The sequence below is a fragment of the Panthera onca genome, chromosome A1, assembly GCF_046562875.1.
Source record: "Panthera onca isolate mPanOnc1 chromosome A1, mPanOnc1 haplotype 2, whole genome shotgun sequence".
Classification (NCBI taxonomy): domain Eukaryota; kingdom Metazoa; phylum Chordata; class Mammalia; order Carnivora; family Felidae; genus Panthera; species Panthera onca.
The window spans coordinates 126,237,475-126,256,176 of NC_138339.1; the positions used below are offsets into that span (position 1 = coordinate 126,237,475).

Consider the following 18,702-nt stretch of genomic DNA (forward strand, 5'->3'; position numbering starts at 1 on the left):
TTCATTCTTCCTCCACAAAAAAATATGCTAGTACCATGGAGATCTTGTGGCCACTGGTCTGTCCCTATCTGCTTGTATTTAATGCCTCTTAGTCATTAATTTGGCTCTGAGAAACCCAAGGCTTAGAAGTTTCGAAGAAACCAATGTGCCACCTTCTACCATACCTACTTATATCTACAGACCTACAGATCTCTGAAGCTGTACGTGTCTATAAAAAATGGCAGAATCTTACAAAGACAGTCTAAAATTAAAACGGCCAATATGGAGAACATTCCCATTAGACAAGATCATTCATTTAAGGAATGAAGTTGAAAGCCAGGGCTACTAACTCAAATAAACAGGGGAGAGTACCTATTGTAATTGGAATTTAGAAGCCTCTGATAGGCCTCAAGATTCCAAAAGTCTAAGGAGAATTAAAGATACAAGGGAAAACTAAGACATGACTATGTAAGACTAATGTGACTCCCACTGCTCCCCTCCATCCTCCCTTACCTGACTACTCAGTCTACTAATCCTCTCTCTGAATTTTGTTTCCCCTCTGAAGAGACTCGAAGACCAGGAACAAAAGTCCACCAAATGAGGAGCCCCCATACCATCTGGGCTGGTCCCATACTTGAGGAGATCCTGAGGAATGCTCCAGTAAACTGCTAGACGTTATTTCCTTAAAGCTTCAAGAGGAAACTAAAATTAAAATTAATGGTAAACCTTGCCAAATTCTCGTAGATACCAGGGCTATACTCCCTACTTTCAACCTCACTCACTCTGGAGACAGCAGATGGGATCCTGGGGAAACTGGCAGAAGCCAGCAAAGGATGAGAATTCACACCAGAGTCAGCTATTCTGGATCTCTGTACTGTCCAGTAGAGAGAAGGAGGTAAAATCTCAGGTTGTCCCTTCCTTTCCAAATCCAGACTCATAAATTTGGTTTGGGGGCACTTGCTGGTTGCTGATCCTTCGTCTCCTAGGGAAAACTATGTCCTTGTTTCTCTTGTTCTGTGTCCCAACAACCTGGCTTGGCTTTATGCCTGCCTGCCACACGCAGGCTGCCAGTTCGAGTGTATACAGAAGCTCAGTCGCGGTTTGGGAGTTGGGAGCTGCAAAATATGCCTGGACAGAAATGTGAGTTGTATTCCATCTGCAGCAAGGGTCCCACTAACTGTTACTAGCTCTCAGATAAAATGTCTAAGTCTTTCTTTCTTTGGGATATTTTGGGAGTGGCACTGGATCTTCAAGGATAGTACCCCTTGCACCCTCTTTGGAGATACCTCTTGTGTCCAAGTGTTTGTTCAATACAGCCAAGAATATTTGCTGTTTGTCCTGGATGAAATCTGACAAGATATTTGAAAGGATTTTTTTAAAGTAGCTCTATGGCCAAAAATTGGCCAAATTGGAAGCAGATATTCAGAGCCTAACAGGAACTTTTTTTTTTAGGCCTTCTTCCCTGAGCTAAACGAAACCATGTACCCAGGGGGAAAGAAAAACATTCCAAAGACAAACAGCTCTAAATCTAGAACACAGGAACTACCAACCAAATTATCTCTCTAAGACAGAAAAGGAACAACAGGAATGACTGACTTGGAGAATGTGAACTGGACATCATGACCTGTGAACAGCACACAGATATTCAGCAAAAATTGTGAGAACTCCCGAGCAGTAGCTGGGAGGAGCTGGTAAGCTATTGCCTTAAGTATTTTTTTTTTTAACCACATCTCTTAGGCTAAGAGTCTAACCAGAAAGGGAGAATTGTTAAAAACAAGACAACAGACGTCAAGTGGAGTTGCTTATGCTAAGCCCCATATCACCAAAGCGAGACTTGACTTAATTACAGTTTGACTCTCCTGGAAATGGAATTATTCAGGAATCCCTTAATAGATGCCTGCCTTCCCCTAAAGGAAAGTTGGTAACCTTACAGTAACCAACCTACTTTTGTGCCTAGTATAACTTCTTGTTCCTGTTCTCTTCTGCCTATAAAAGTTTTTCATTTTGTACAGTTCTTTGGAGATCCCTTCTCTCTATTACGTTGGATGCTCCCTGATTTGTGGATCATTGAATAGAGCCAATAAAATACACAAAATTTACTGAGGTGAATTTTGTTTTTTACTGTTAAAAACAGGTGAGGGCCTTTTAAACATAAAAGCAATGGTGGAAACAGTCACAAAGGAAATGATGATAGAGCCACCCATGTGAAATGTAACATCCCTCTTAGATATTCAGTTATCATACTGCCAGAGCATTCAGCAATGACTAACATAGATAGCAGAACTTCTGATACTCAGAGGGAGGTGACTTATAGATGTCTCTTCTGTCAGCTATAGTCTTAAAACTGTCTTGGATTCAGCCTTGAACTGGCCAAAATTGACCTCTTGGTTTACAATAAAGGTTAAAACCAAAGGATTTGAATCCTGTGACTCAGACTGACAGAGATGCCCTTGTTTGGCAAGATACTGACTCAAGAACTATAGAATGAAAAAATAATTTTCTCCAGGTAGTTAAATATGTCCCCACTTATTTCAACCCTGAGAATCCAGGATCGGTTGGGTATTGTAAGAGAGTGTAATATAGCACATAGCCTTGATCTAGAGTGTACGCATGATGGGTGGGCAATAAAGACAAGTGATGGTCACTCTTATTTTGTTTAGCCTCTTGATTGGTCTGGGCAACAGTGAATTAGAGGAATCCAAATTTAACACAGGTGGTCTCAACGTACAGAAAACTACACATGAAAACAAACTTGTGCAACAGGTGAATCTGGGAGGTGATCACCCAAGGTTATTTCTCTTCTATCAATTCGTTTAATGTCAACTTCCTGCAGTGCTTTTAAGTTTCTCTGCATGAAGCAGTAAGGAAAATACGAAGTTAACATGGTTGGGTCACTGCCAGTAGAAGATCCTAAGAAGGAGATGAAGCTTCTCAATATTTGTGAATAAATTTGTGAATAATGTTTAGAAATACATCTACTGGATAAATGTTGATGCAGTTGCATAAAATATCAAGGCATGAAATGTCTGAGTGTTTGTGAATGGAACACTGAGGCTCTGGGCAGGGACCAGAGTGAGGCATTTGGAGAACAAAAATTTAAGGAGGCTGTCAGGGTTGACCCTGAACTTAAGTGACCCCCAAGAGTGAGTGCCTCCTTAAATTTTGGCCTTAGGCACGTTACTCACCTTAACCTTGTGCTGGTCTTGCCTTGCTGAGGTTGATCGTTCAGCCACAGAAGCAAAGGGACGCTCTGGTCTCTGTGTGCCCTTAGACCTTTGCCCATACAAATTGACATTGCATAGCCCTTACAGATCAAGACTGAGAAAGCCACTTACATGTTAGCCTAAGGGGAAATTTCACTGGCCCAGACAGAGTTAACAAGTGTGGGTTCTATCCCACACTGGTCCCTGAAGAGTATCTTTTCTACGTTCAGCCCCATATCACGTGCGAAGAGCTCTTAATGGAAATTTAAACAGAAAAAAACGAGGGAAGATGGTGGCATAGGAGGACGCTGGGCTCACCGCGCGTCCTGCTGATCACTTAGATTCCACCTACACCTGCCTAAATAACCCAGAAAACCACCAGAGGATTAGCAGAAAGGAGTCTCCGGAGCCAAGCGCAGACGAGAGGCCCACGGAAGAGGGTAGGAAGGGGGGCGAGGCGGTGCGCGCTCCACGGACTGGCGGGAGGGAGCCGGGGCGGAGGGGCGGCTCGCTGGCCAAGCAGAGCCCCCGAGTCTGGATGGCAAAAGCGGAGGGGCCAGACGGACTGTGTTCCGACAGCAAACGCGACTTAGCGTCTGGGAGGTCATAAGTTAACAGCTCTGCTCAGAAAGCGGGAAGGCTAGAGGACAAAGGGAGGGAGAGCTGCTGAGCCCCCGGATGACAGAGCTCAGCTTGGTGGGGAACAAAGGCGCTCTCCAGCGCCATCTCCCTCGCCCATCCCCCAGCCAAAATCCCAAAGGGACCCAGGTCCTGCCAGGGAACTTGCTCGCTCAGCGAAAACACCCAACTCTGTGCTCCTGCAGAGCCAAACTTCCAGCAGCGGATCTGACTCCCTCCCGCTGCCACAGGGCCCCTCCTGAAGTGGATCACCTAAGGAGAAGCGAGCTAAGCCTGCCCCTCCTGCCCCCGTGCACCTTGCCTACCCACCCCAGCTAATACGCCAGATCCCCAGCAACACAAGCCTGGCAGTGTGCAAGTAGCCCAGACGGGCCACACCACCCCACAGTGAATCCCGCCCCTAGGAGAGGGGAAGAGAAGGCACACACCAGTCTGACTGTGGCCCCAGCGGTGGGCTGGGGGCAGACATCAGGTCGGACTGCGGCCCCGCCGACCAACTCCAGTTATACACCACAGCACAGGGGAAGTGCACTGCAGGTCCTCACCACTCCAGGGACTATCCAAAATGACCAAACGGAAGAATTCCCCTCAGAAGAACCTCCAGGAAATAACAACAGCTAATGAACTGAACAAAAAGGATTTAAATAATATAACAGAAAGTGAATTTAGAATAATAGTCGTAAAATTAATCGCTGGGCTTGAAAACAGTATAGAGGACAGCAGAGAATCCCTTGCCACAGAGATCAAGGGACTAAGGAACAGTCACGAGGAGCTGAAAAACGCTTTAAACGAAATGCAAAACAAAATGGAAACCACGATGGCTCAGCTTGAAGAGGCAGAGAAGAGAATAGGTGAACTAGAAGATAAAGTTATGGAAAAAGAGGAAGCTGAGAAAAAGAGAGAGAAAAAAATCCAGGAGTATGAGGGGAAAATTAGAGAACTAAGTGATACACTAAAAAGAAATAATATACGCATAATTGGTATCCCAGAGGAGGAAGAGAGAGGGAAAGGTGATGAAGGGGTACTTGAAGAAATTATAGCTGAGAACTTCCCTGAACTGGGGAAGGAAAAAGGCATTGAAATCCAAGAGGCACAGAGAACTCCCTTCAGATGTAACTTGAATCGATCTTCTGCATGACATATCATAGTGAAACTGGCAAAATACAAGGATAAAGAGAAAATTCTGAAAGCAAGGGATGAACGTGCCCTCACATATAAAGGGAGACCTATATGACTCGTGACTGATCTCTCTTTTGAAACTTGGCAGGCCAGAAAGGATTGGCACGATATCAGTGTGCTAAACAGAAAAAATATGCAGCCAAGAATCCTTTATCCAGCAAGTCTGTCATTTAGAATAGAAGGAGAGATAAAGGTCTTCCCAAACAAACAAAAACTGAAGGAATTTGTCACCACGAAACCAGCCCTACAAGAGATCCTAAGGGGGATCCTGTGAGACAAAGTACCAGAGACATCACTACAAGCATAAAACATACAGACATCACAATGACACTAAACCCGTATCTTTCTATAATAACACTGAATGTAAATGGATTAAATGCGCCAACTAAAAGACATAGGGTATCAGAATGGATAAAAAAACAAGACCCATCTATTTGCTGTCTACAAGAGACTCATTTTAGACCTGAGGACACCTTTAGATTGAGAGTGAGGGGATGGAGAACTATTTATCATGCTACTGGAAGCCAAAAGAAAGCTGGAGTAGCCATACTTATATCAGACAAACTAGACTTTAAATTAAAGGCTGTAACAAGAGATGAAGAAGGGCATTATATAATAATTACAGGGTCTATCCATCAGGAAGAGCTAACAATTATAAATGTCTATGCGCCAAATACCGGAGCCCCCAAATATATAAAACAATTACTCACAAACATAAGCAACCTTATTGATAAGAATGTGGTCATTGCAGGGGACTTTAACACTCCACTTACAGAAATGGATAGATCATCTACACACACGGTCAATAAAGAAACAAGGGCCCTGAATGATACATTGGATCAGATGGACTTGACAGATATATTTAGAACTCTGCATCCCAAAGCAACAGAATATACTTTCTTCTCGAGTGCACATGGAACATTCTCCAAGATAGATCACATACTGAGTCACAAAACAGCCCTTCATAAGTTTACAAGAATTGAAATTATACCATGCATACTTTCAGACCACAATGCTATGAAGCTTGAAATCAATCACAGGAAAAAGTCTGGAAAACCTCCAAAAGCGTGGAGGTTAAAGAACACCCTACTAAAGAATGAGTGGGTCAAGCAGGCAATTAGAGAAGAAATTAAAAAATATATGGAAACAAACGAAAATGAAAATACAACAATCCAAACGCTTTGGGATGCAGCGAAGGCAGTCCTGAGAGGAAAATACATTGCAATCCAGGCCTATCTCAAGAAACAAGAAAAATCCCAAATACAGAATCTAACAGCACACCTAAAGGAAATAGAAGCAGAACAGCAAAGGCAGCCTAAACCCAGCAGAAGAAGAGAAATAATAAAGCTCAGAGCAGAAATAAACAATATAGAATCTAAAAAAACTGTAGAGCAGATCAACGAAACCAAGAGTTGGTTTTTTGAAAAAATAAACAAAATTGACAAACCTCTAGCCAGGCTTCTCAAAAAGAAAAGGGAGATGACCCAAATAGATAAAATCATGAATGAAAATGGAATGATTACAACCAATCCCTCAGAGATACAAGCAATTATCAGGGAATACTATGAAAAATTATATGCCAACAAATTGGACAACCTGGAAGAAATGGACAAATTCCTAAACACCCACACTCTTCCAAAACTCAATCAGGAGGAAATAGAAAGCTTGAACAGACCCATAACCAGAGAAGAAATTGAATTGGTTATCAAAAATCTCCCAACAAATAAGAGTCCAGGACGAGATGGCTTCCCAGGGGAGTTCTACCAGACGTTTAAAGCAGAGATAATACCTATCCTTCTCAAGCTATTCCAAGAAATAGAAAGGGAAGGAAAACTTGCAGACTCATTCTATGAAGCCAGTATTACTTTGGTTCCTAAACCAGACAGAGACCCAGTAAAAAAAAGAGAACTACAGGCCAATATCCGTGATGAATATGGATGCAAAAATTCTCAATAAGATACTAGCAAATCGAATTCAACGGCATATAAAAAGAATTATTCACCATGATCAAGTGGGATTCATTCCTGGGCTGCAGGGCTGGTTCAACATTCGCAAATCAATCAACGTGATACATCACATTAATAAAAAAAAAGAGAAGAACCATATGATCCTGTCAATCGATGCAGAAAAGGCCTTTGACAAAATCCAGCACCCTTTCTTAATAAAAACCCTTGAGAAAGTCGGGATAGAAGGAACATACTTAAAGATCATAAAAGCCATTTATGAAGAGCCCACAGCTAACATCATCCTCAACGGGGAAAAACTGAGAGCTTTTTCCCTGAGATCAGGAGCACAACAGGGATGCCCACTCTCACCGCTGTTGTTTAATATAGTGTTGGAAGTTCTAGCATCAGCAATCAGACAACAAAAGGAAATCAAAGCATCAAAATTGGCAAAGATGAAGTCAAGCTTTCGCTTTTTGCAGATGACATGATATTATACATGGAAAATCGGACAGACTCCACCAAAAGTCTGCTAGAACTGATACATGAATTCAGCAAAGTCGCAGGATACAAAATCAATGTACAGAAATCCATTGCATTCTTATACACTAACAATGAAGCAACAGAAAGACAAATAAAGAAACTGATCCCATTCACAATTGCACCAAGAAGCATAAAATACCTAGGAATAAATCTAACCAAAGATGTAAAAGATCTGTATGCTGAAAACTATAGAAAGCTTATGAAGGAAATTGAAGAAGATATAAAGAAATGGAAAGACATTCCCTGCTCATGGATTGGAAGAATAAATATTGTCAAAATGTCAATACTACCCAAAGCTATCTACACATTCAATGCAATCCCAATCAAAATTGCACCAGCATTCTTCTCAAAACTAGAACAAGCAATCCTAAAATTCATATGGAACTACAAAAGGCCCTGAATAGCCAAAGTAATTTTGAAGAAGACCAAAGCAGGAAGCATCACAATCCCAGACTTTAGCCTCTACTACAAAGCTGTCATCATCAAGACAGCATGGTATTGGCACAAAAACAGACACATAGACCAATGGAATAGAATAGAAACCCCAGAACTAGACCCACAAACATATGGCCAACTAATCTTTGACAAAGCAGGAAAGAACATCCAATGGAAAAAAGACAGTCTCTTTAACAAATGGTGCTGGGAGAACTGGACAGCAACATGCAGAAGGTTGAAACTAGACCACTTTCTCACACCATTCACAAAAATAAACTCAAAATGGATAAAGGACCTGGATGTGAGACAGGAAACCATCAAAACCCTAGAGGAGAAAGCAGGAAAGGACCTCTGTGACCTCAGCCGTAGCAATCTCTTACTCGACACATCCCCAAAGGCAAGGGAATTAAAAGCAAAAATGAATTACTGGGACCTTATGAAGGTAAAAAACTTCTGCACAGCAAAGGAAACAACCAACAAAACTAAAAGGCAACCAACGGAATGGGAAAAGATATTTGCAAATGACATATCGGACAAAGGGCTAGTATCCAAAATCTATAAAGAGCTCACCAAACTCCACACCCGAAAAACAAATAACCCAGTGAAGAAATGGGCAGAAAACATGAATAGACACTTCTCTAAAGAAGACATCCGGATGGCCAACAGGCACATGAAAAGATGTTCAACGTCGCTCCTTATCAGGGAAATACAAATCAAAACCACACTCAGGTATCACCTCACGCCAGTCAGAGTGGCCAAAATGAACAAATCAGGATACTATAGATGCTGGAGAGGATGTGGAGAAACGGGAACCCTCTTGCACTGTTGGTGGGAATGCAAATTGGTGCAGCCGCTCTGGAAAGCAGTGTGGAGGTTCCTCAGAAAATTAAAAATAGACCTACCCTATGACCCAGCAATAGCACTGCTAGGAATTTACCCAAGGGATACAGGAGTGCAGATGCATAGGGGCACTTGTACCCCAATGTTTATAGCAGCACTCTCAACAATAGCCAAATTATGGAAAGAGCCTAAATGTCCATCAACTGATGAATGGATAAAGAAATTGTGGTTTATATACACAATGGAATACTACGTGGCAATGAGAAAAAATGAAATATGGCCTTTTGTAGCAACATGGATGGAACTGGAGAGTGTGATGCTAAGTGAAATAAGCCATACAGAGAAAGACAGATACCATATGGTTTCACTCTTATGTGGATCCTGAGAAACATAACAGAAACCCATGGGGGAGGGGAAGGAAAAAAAAAAAAAAAAAAAAAAAAGAGGTTAGAGTGGGAGAGAGCCAAAGCATAAGAGACTGTTAAAAACTGAGAACAAATTGAGGGTTGATGGGGGGTGGGAGGGAGGGCAGGGTGGGTGATGGGTATTGAGGAGGGCACCTTTTGGGATGAGCACTGGGTGTTGTATGGAAACCAATTTGACAGTAAATTTCATATATTAAAAAAAAAATAATAAAATAAAAATAAAAATAAAAAAAATAAAAATAAAAATAAAAATAAAATCTTTTTTACAAAGTTCATATTAAAAAAAAAACAAAAAAAACTGAGAACAAACTGAGGGTTGATGGGGGGTGGGAGGGAGGGTAGGGTGGGTGATGGGTATTGAGGAGGGCACCTTTTGGGATGAGCACTGGGTGTTGTATGGAAACCAATTTGACAATAAATTTCATATATTGGAAAAAAAAAAAAAAACAGAAAAAACGACAGACAGGAAAATATAATCCCGTTAAGGAATCTGCCTTGCTTTGTAAGACCTGAAAACGACTAGGCGAGAGACATTTTGCATCCCGTTCCATCAAAAGGTAACTCCCACCTTTTAGGCCTTCTTAGTCTGCAAAAACAAACAACTATCCAGCATGGGGGTGGAATCTGTAAGTGTGAGCCATACTCCACAGGTTTCTCTGCTGTTCTGGAGGAATGACACTGACTTTCTGAGAGAAGATACTTTTGCATAATTCCCTTCCTATTTCCTCCCTCAAAACACTTGTGGGCAAACAGGGCTCACGTAGGGGGTGCTTTCTTTTGCTCCATTTTCCATTGACGGGGCGTCTTTCACGTTGTCTGGGGTCCCTTGCCATCTGTGGGGAGGCAGGCAGACGCAGGGCAAGCTGGCTGCCTGGCAGCCTTCACATGGGGGTGGAAGAGCACCTCCCACCCTTTCCAACAATGGTTCTGTGAGAAACGCTTTAGGGAACAGGAGAGGGATTCACTGAGCGGAGGATATGGAGCAAAAGTCCAGGTTGGCTCTGCCTCCGAGCTGAGAACAGATACACTGTTGTCAGGAATTGATTTCTGTCACTTGCATCCTCCATTCACCCTGGACCACCTTTATCGTCACCCACCTCGTTCTTTCCCCATTATGCTGAGAAGAGAAATGTTATTTCTCTGCTTCCACACTTTATTCTTTAATGAATGATTATCTCCTTATTCTGCCCACTCACTACCTCTCTCCTCATTATTCTCAGCAGGTTCATCAAACATCAAAACCTGGCTCAATCTACCCCGAGAACACATTCTTTTCCTGGAGAGCATGGTTTCACTTGAACTGTTCTGCTTCTGCAGCAAACTTTGGGACACATTTCTTGTTTAAAACCACAGCCCTAAATTTAGCTCCAAGGCCAGGATCTGTCTCATCTCCCCAAGAAGGTCTTACTAATACGAATACTATAGTAATGATAATTTCCTGTGTATGCACATCAAGCCCAATACCTTGGGATTGTTTGTTATGAGCTGGCCCCTCCCTCTCTCCAGCCTGCATCTCCTGGTGTCCTTTCCTATAGCTAAGTGCTCCCAAACCATACTTTCCCGCTTGAGGCTCTTCCTGATGCTATAATTCCTGCTCCTGTACCCCCCACCTGGAGTCTCTTAGCTCCAGGTCTATCTTTCCTGTGGTTGCACTGGACAATGAAAATTTGAATCCTTCTCAGTCCTGGTCAAGTTGTGCCCTCCTCCATAAATTCTTCCCTAAACTCCCACTAGTCCCTGTATTCATAGAGTTCTAACTTTTGGCCCAAGACCCTTTCCAAATTAATCTCAAAAAGAGCACAATGTATAATTTTGAAAGAACAGGATCAGACAAGGAGCCCCAGTGAAATACATTTCAGGGATATGCATTTGGAAACTGGAGGCTTTCACACAAGATGTGATAATGTGGCCATTAGTCTGCAGGTGGTATGTAAAGATACAGAAGTCAACAGACCAAGCTCATCTCAGTCTGTTGTAGAGAAAAGGTAAGGATTGATTTAAACTCAACAAATGCTTGTTGAGCACCCTCCCCTGGGCTCTCTAGTAAGCACTGGGGGTGCCAGGCGGATGACTTCACTAGAAGGCTGATAAATGGGCTAAGCACTTTGAGTTTGTTTCCGTCCCTTGTGATGAGTTAATGCAGTGATTCTCAAACTGGCTAGGCAGCAAAATCACCTAGGGAACATGATTTATGTATTTGTTTATTTATGCATTAGTTCTGGATCTCATTTTGTAGGAATAAATAATACATTCACAGGATATAGAGCCAAACGAGTGAAAAAGGCACACGGTGCAAAGTATCTCTTGCACCACTATTCCATTTGCGTAATTTCCCTAGATACCTTGCCACTTTATCTGGTATCATTGGAGAAGAGCTTAACTCCACTTATCTCTCTACTCATAGTAGAGTTTAAAAGGGTGGAAAGGTGATTGGAAATTTGGGTGGGGTGGGGGGGCATCTGAGCAGGCTGCCCAAGTCAAGCACAAATTAGGAAACCAGTCTGCAGAGAAAGAGGTTAGGCCTATGCTTATAGGATCTAGGCAAGACCAGGAAATGACCTCCTAAAGGTGTGTGAAGCCAGGAGACCCTGCCACTGGTCATCTTAAACAGCCAGTTCCCCATGAGATCTTCAAGATCTGTGACCACTAAGCCCCTCAGAATCTAGTGCCACACATTCGTCCTTCCTTCTTAGACATGGGGGTGTCAATGCGTCCATATTTGTCACTGTTTGACTATTGTGTGCTAGAATATGAGCATCAAGCATAATGGAAGAGCTTTGCAAGTTAGAGGCAATATTTGTTTTCTACCTTTTATGTAGTAATACATTACATGCCTCTTATGTGCACTCCTATGTGCATGAGACAATGTAGAGTCTCATTTTGTTCTCACAATGTTGCTGGGATATCATTGCACAGAGGCAGTATATAATACAGGTTAAAAGTATGGTGTATAAAGACAGGCTGCTAGATGCAAGTTTCTGTTCCTCTGCATGAAAATGTGGATCCTTGAGCAAGTTACATAGATTCATGGTGCCTCAATATCCTCATCATAAAAGACAGGATAGACATAACATACTTTGTATAGTGCCTGGCACATGTTTTAAGCTCAATTCATGTTACCTATTATTAGTTTTGGAGGGAAGAATATCAACAACTCTACAGGACTAATGACATCCAGGATACCAGAAGCCATCCAAGCGATTGCTAAGCCAGGGAACAGAAGTCAGTATCAAATGCAAAGTACAACAAACAGAATTCAACAGCACATTTAAAGGATCATACGCCATAATCAAGTTCAACTTATCCCAAGGGTGCAAGGATGGTTCAAAATATGAAAGTCAATTAATGCGAAATACCACATGAACAGAATGAAGGATTAAAATTACGATCAACTCAATAAGATGCAGAAAAAGCATCTGATAAAACTCAACATCCTTCCACGATAAAAATTCTCCACAAATAAGTAGAAGAACATACATACTTCACATGTACTGCAACATAATAAAGGCAATATATAAAACGCTGACAGTTAGAGTCACACTCAATGGTAAAAAGCTAAAATCTTTTCTTCTAAAATCAGCACCACGACAAAGACGACTACTCTTGCCACTTCTATTCACCATAGTACTGGAAGTCCAAAATAGAGCAAGCAGGTAAGAAAAAGAAGTAAAAGGCATCCAAATTAGGTTGAAACAAGTAAAATTACCTCTGTATACAGCATGATCTTATGTAAAGAAAACCCTAAAGGCTCCATGAAAAAATGGCTAAAATAAGTTGAATTTAGTAAGGCTGCAGGATGCAAAACCAACATACACAAATCAGCTGCAATTCTATACACTAACAGCGAATTTCTCTGGAAAGAGAAATTAGGAAAATAATCCAATTTACACTAATACTGTGAAAATAAATAAAGAGAATCCTCACTGAAGTGTATGTGGGAAACTAGAAGGGGGAACTGGTACAGCTCAATGTCAGTTACAGGAAGAATTGTCACTTACAGACCCTAACAGAGGAATCATCAACAGGAAAGAATGATCAATTACAGGTTCCAACAAGATAAGATGTACCTTGAATCTCCTACAAGAAATCAATCATGCCTGCAACTTACTCCACAAGAAACCCACCATCACTCTGAACTCCTATGTTTCTCAAATGGACTTTCATTCAAAACAACCCCTCCCAATTTCCTCCTTCTTCTCCAAAAAATAATGTTCCTCTCCTTTGTATTAGACTTGCCTATGGTTTTGTCATAGCCTGCATGTCCTGAACTACAAGTCTCTGTTATTCCCAAATAAACCTATTTTTTGCTGCCAAAATAACTGATTTTTATTTTGAAAGTTAACAATAGAAAATACAATAAAACACCCAGGCATAAATTTTCTCTCACCAAGGAGGTACCTATGTACTGAAAACTACTAAGACATTAATGAAAGAAACTGAAGAAGATATAAATAGGTATTCCCATTATCATGGACTAAAAGAATTAACACTGTTAAAATGTCCATACTACTCAAAGCAATATAAAGATTCAGTTCAATCTCTATCAAATTCCAATGGTATTTTCACAGATATAGGAAAAAAAAACTACCTTTAGAAAAAGGCATTTGAGAGGAGAAAATGGGTGATGGGCATTGAGGACAGCACTTGTTGGGAGGAGCAATGGGTGTTGTAGGTAACATTAAAAACAAACAAACAAACAAATAAATAAAAGAAAAGAAAATGTAAAAAAGAATAAACAAAGTCTAATACGCATACATAAAAGCACACACATGCACACACAAAAGAAAAATGCATTTGACAAACTACAACACATCCATTCATGATAAAAACCTCAACAAAATGGGTTTAGAGAGAACATAGCTCAACATAATAAAGGCCTTATATGAAAAGCCCACAGCAAACATCATCCTTAATGGGGAAAAACTAAGAGCTTTTCCCCAAAGGACAGGAACAAGACAGGGATGTACACTCTCACCACTATTATTTCACACAGTACTGGAAGTCCTAGCCTCAGCAATCAGACAACAAAAAGAAATAAAGGATATCCAAATTGGTAAGGAAGAAGTAAAACTTTCACTATTTGCAGGTGACATGATATGATATAGAGAAAACTCTAAACACTGCACCAAAAAACTCCTAGAATTGATAAACGAATTCAGTGAAGCTGCTGTATACAAAATCAAGGTACAGAAATCCACTGCATTTGTTGTTTTTTTTTTTTTTAATTTTTTTTAACATTTATTTATTGCTGAGAGACAGACAGAGAAAAAGCATGAGCAGGGGAGGGTCAGAGAGAGAGGGAGACACAGAATCTGAAGCAGGCTCCAGGCTCTCAGCTGTCAGCACAGAGCCCGATGCGGGGCTTGAACCCATGAACCGGGAGATCATGACCTGAGCCGAAGCCAGACATTTAACTGACCGAACCACCCAGGTGCCCCTGAGAAACAGACTCTTAACTCTCGAGAACAAAATGATAGTTACCAGAGGGGAGATGGGTTGGGGGGACGGGTACAATAGGTGATGGAGTAAGAGTAAGGTAAGAGTACAGTTACCATAATGAGTACAGCATAATGCATAGAATTACTGAGTCACTATATTATACAACTGAAACTGATGTAACACTGTATGTTAACAGTACTGGAATTAACATAAAAAACTTAATAAGAAAACAAGATATTGGCTTATAATGAACAAAGCAAAAAAAATTTTTTTTATGGAACCACAAAAGATTCTGAATTGTCAAAGCAAAGTTGGAGGTATCACGTTTTCTAATTTCAAACTATATTATGAAGCTATATAGCAATCAAAATGGTATATTATTGGCATGAAAACAGACACATAGGTCGATGGAACAGAGATCCCAGAAAAAACCTGCACATATACAGTGAACTAATCTTGGATAGGGGTGAAAAGAACATACAATAGAGAAAGGACAGTCTCTTCAACAGGTGGTGCCAAGAAAACTGGATATCCACATGCGAAAAAAATGAAATTGGACCCCTATCTTATACCTCTCACAAAAATTAATTTTAAATGGATTAAAGATTTAAATATAAGACCTGAAATTAAAAACTCTTAGAAGAAAACATCGGGAAAAATGCTCCTTGGACTTTAATCTTGGCAGTGACTTTTTGGATATCACACCAAAGGCACATGCAACCAAAGGAAAAATGAGTGGGACTACATCAAACTAAAATTCTCATGAATGGCAAAGGAAATAATCAATAAAATGAAAAGGCTAATTATGGATTAGGAAAAAAAAATCTACAAACCATATATCTCATGATGGGCTAATATGCAAAAGATAAAACAAACCTATACAACTCAGTAGCAACATACAAATAATCTAATTAAAAATCAGCAAAAGACTGAAAAGACATATTTCCAAAGATGACATACAAATGGGGGTGCCTGAGTGGCTCAGTCACTTATGCGTCTGACTCTTGATTTTGACTCAGGTCATGATCTCACGGTTCATGGGATCGGGCCCCATGTTGGGCTCTGCACTGACAGCAGGGAACCTGCTTGGGATTCTCACTCTCTTGCCCTCTCTCTGCTCCTTCCCCACTCATGTGCTTTCTCTCTCTGTCAAAATAAATAAACATTAAAAAAAAAAGACATACAAATGGCCAATAGGTACATAAAAAGGTGCTCAACATCACTAATCACCAGGGAAATGCAAATCAAAACCCCCAGGAGCTAACAGCTCATACACCTTATGATGGCTTTTAGGAAAAAGACAAGAGATAAATCTTTGCAAGGAGGTGGAAAAAAGGGAAACCTTTTGCAATGTTGATATGAAAGTAAATTGGTTCACCCTTTCTGGAAAACAATATGGAGCTTCCTCAAAAAATTAAAAACAGAACTACCAATTCCACTTCTGGGTGTATTTCTAAAGAAAATGTAAAACAGTATCTCAAAGAGATATGTGCACTCCAATGTTCACTGCAACATTATTCACAATAGCCAAGATATGGAAAAAACCTTAATTGTCTATAGATGGGTGAATGGATAAAGAAGATGTGGCATACATATACTCTCATACATATAGATGCCTATATATACTGATATATATGTGTGTGTGTGTGTGTGTGTGTGTGTGTGTGTATGGTGAACAGTATTCCATCATATATGTGTACATATATACATATATATATATCTATATAGATATATATGACGGAATATTTTTTAGCCATGATCGGCACTTGCAAAAAAATAGATGAGCTTTAGAGGACATTATGCTAAATGAAATAAGCCAGACAGAGAAAAACAAATATTGCATGATCTCACTTACATGTGTAAAATAAAGGAAAAGAAATGCCAAGTTCACAGAGAGTAGAGAATAGAACAATACCAGGGGTTGCAGGTTGGGGAAAATGGAGAGATTTTGGTGAATGGATACAAGCCTTCAGTTATAAAATGAGTAAGTTCTGGGAAAATAATGTACAGCATGGTAACTATGGTTAATAATAGCGTAATTTGCTAAGACAGTAGATCTTCAGTGTTTGTATTTATTTTTTGTAATTAAAAAAATTTTTTAATGTTTATTTTTATTTTTTTATTAATGTTTTTATTTATTTTTGAAGGAGAGAGAGAGAGAGAGAGAGAGAGAGACAGAGCATGAGCAGGGGAGGAACAGAGAGAGAGGGAGAATTCGAAGCAGGCTCCAGGCTTTAAGCTGTCAGCACAGAGCCCAGTGCGGGGCTCGAACCCACAAACTGAGATCATGACCTGAGCCAAAGTCAGACGCTTAGCTGACTGAGCCACCCAGGCGTCCCTATTTTTATTTTGAGAGACAGAGCATGAGTGGGGGAGGGGCAGAGAGAAAGAGACACAGAATCTGAAGCAGGCTCCAGGCTCTGAGCTGTCAGCAGCACAGAGCCCAATGTAGGGCTCAAACTAACAAACCATGAAATCTTGACTTGAGCTAAAGTTGGACACTCAACCACCCAGGTGCCCCATCTTAAGCGTTTTTAACACACACACAAAATGTAATTATGTGAGATGATGGCTATAATCATTAACCTGACTGTGGTAATCATTTCACAAAGTATATGTATATCAAATCATCATACTGCACACTTTAAATGTATTTATTTTTATTTCTCAATTATACATTTAAACTAGGGGGGCAAAAAAGAATTTTTTTCAAAGTGTTGTGAGCTTTTTTGAATTATTTGCAAATAATCACTTTGTCCATTTACTCCCTAGTGCTCTGGGATTATAAAGGTTCGATGCATTGGACATACAGCATCATAGACACAGGAGGAACCTCAAGGATGTCCATCAGCCCAGGACCTTTGTCTTCCGGGAGAGAACACCTACTTCCAGGGACAGGGGATAGACTTAACCGGGTCAAACAGCAAGAATGTCACCAGCCACACCTGCCACCTCTCCAGTACGCAACCATAGCGTAGCAGGATTCTGCCACAGAGAGTCATGACACGGAGGCTTTTCTTTCCAGGAAGCAACTTCATTCCTGCCGACACCGCTCCGTTGGGTTCTTAGCCGAAGAACTGAGCCCCGAACGCCACGTGGCCTAGTTTTTTAATGTATTTTTTTTACTTCTTTGTCTCCCATATACGGTAACACCCAAACATGTAGTCTGATTAAGTGGTCTCATGGTACAAGGTCGTGAAGGATGTTGTCGAGTAAGCGAAGAGCAAGGTTGCCTGGAAGTTATTTTTTTCTTTCCTTAGATAGGGGACCCTACTGCAATAGCGCCTCCATACCCAAGGGTCTCAGCACGCTATGCCACTGTGTACTTGTTAGGACTGCCATAACAAAATACCACACACTGGGTGGCTTAAACAACAGAAACGTGTTGTCTCGCAGTTCTGGAGGCTAGAAGTCCAAGATGAAGGTGTGAGCAGAGTTTATTTCCTTTTAGGCCTCTCCTTGGCTTGCAAATGGCCGTCTTCTTGCTGTGTGGTCACATGGTCTTCCCTCTGTGCACCTGCAAGCCTGCTATCTTTCCATGTATCCTAATTTTCTCTCGTGATGACACCAGTCAAATGAAATCAGCGCTCACTCTAACAGCTTCATTTTAACCTAATCACTCCTATAGAGGCCCTATGTCCAAATGCAGCAACATTCTGAGGTACTGGGGGGTTAAGCCTTCAACAAAGGAATTTCAGGGGTACACAATTCAGCCCGTAACAACTCCCTATGTCAGGGATGCTTATCCTGTTCCCTTAACTAAATCCTAATCATCTTCTGCATCCCAACTTAAACACCCCTTCCTTAAAAGAGCCTATCCTAACGGCCTCTCACTTCCTAGAGACAAGTTCAGGCCCCTTTCGAGGCACCCTTCAACTTGTACTTCTCATGACTGTTAGCAAATAAATCACAGGGTAAGGAGCCGATTGGCTTTTGTCCCTCTCCGTGAGACTTTCATCCTCCACAGGGCAGGGAAATGGACGCTTTTGCTCATTCCTGCATCCTCAGGGACTAGCCAGGGCCTGGCCCAGGCAGCAAATATTTACTGAATCAACACGTAAATGAATAATGCTTTCA

The 18,702-nt window shown here is 41.0% G+C and overlaps 1 long non-coding RNA gene across 2 annotated transcripts; it reads left to right on the plus strand.

Moving 5' to 3' along the window:
• Positions 1-388: 388 nt before the first annotated feature.
• Positions 389-18,477, plus strand: LOC132680192 (uncharacterized). Of its 2 annotated transcripts, XR_009610571.3 has the most exons (4): positions 389-447; positions 545-699; positions 1,432-1,670; positions 17,398-18,477. It is a non-coding gene; the product is annotated as an uncharacterized LOC132680192 (long non-coding RNA). The 2 variants fall into 2 exon arrangements; XR_009610570.3 differs by having other exon boundaries at positions 408-699.
• Positions 18,478-18,702: the final 225 nt, after the last annotated feature.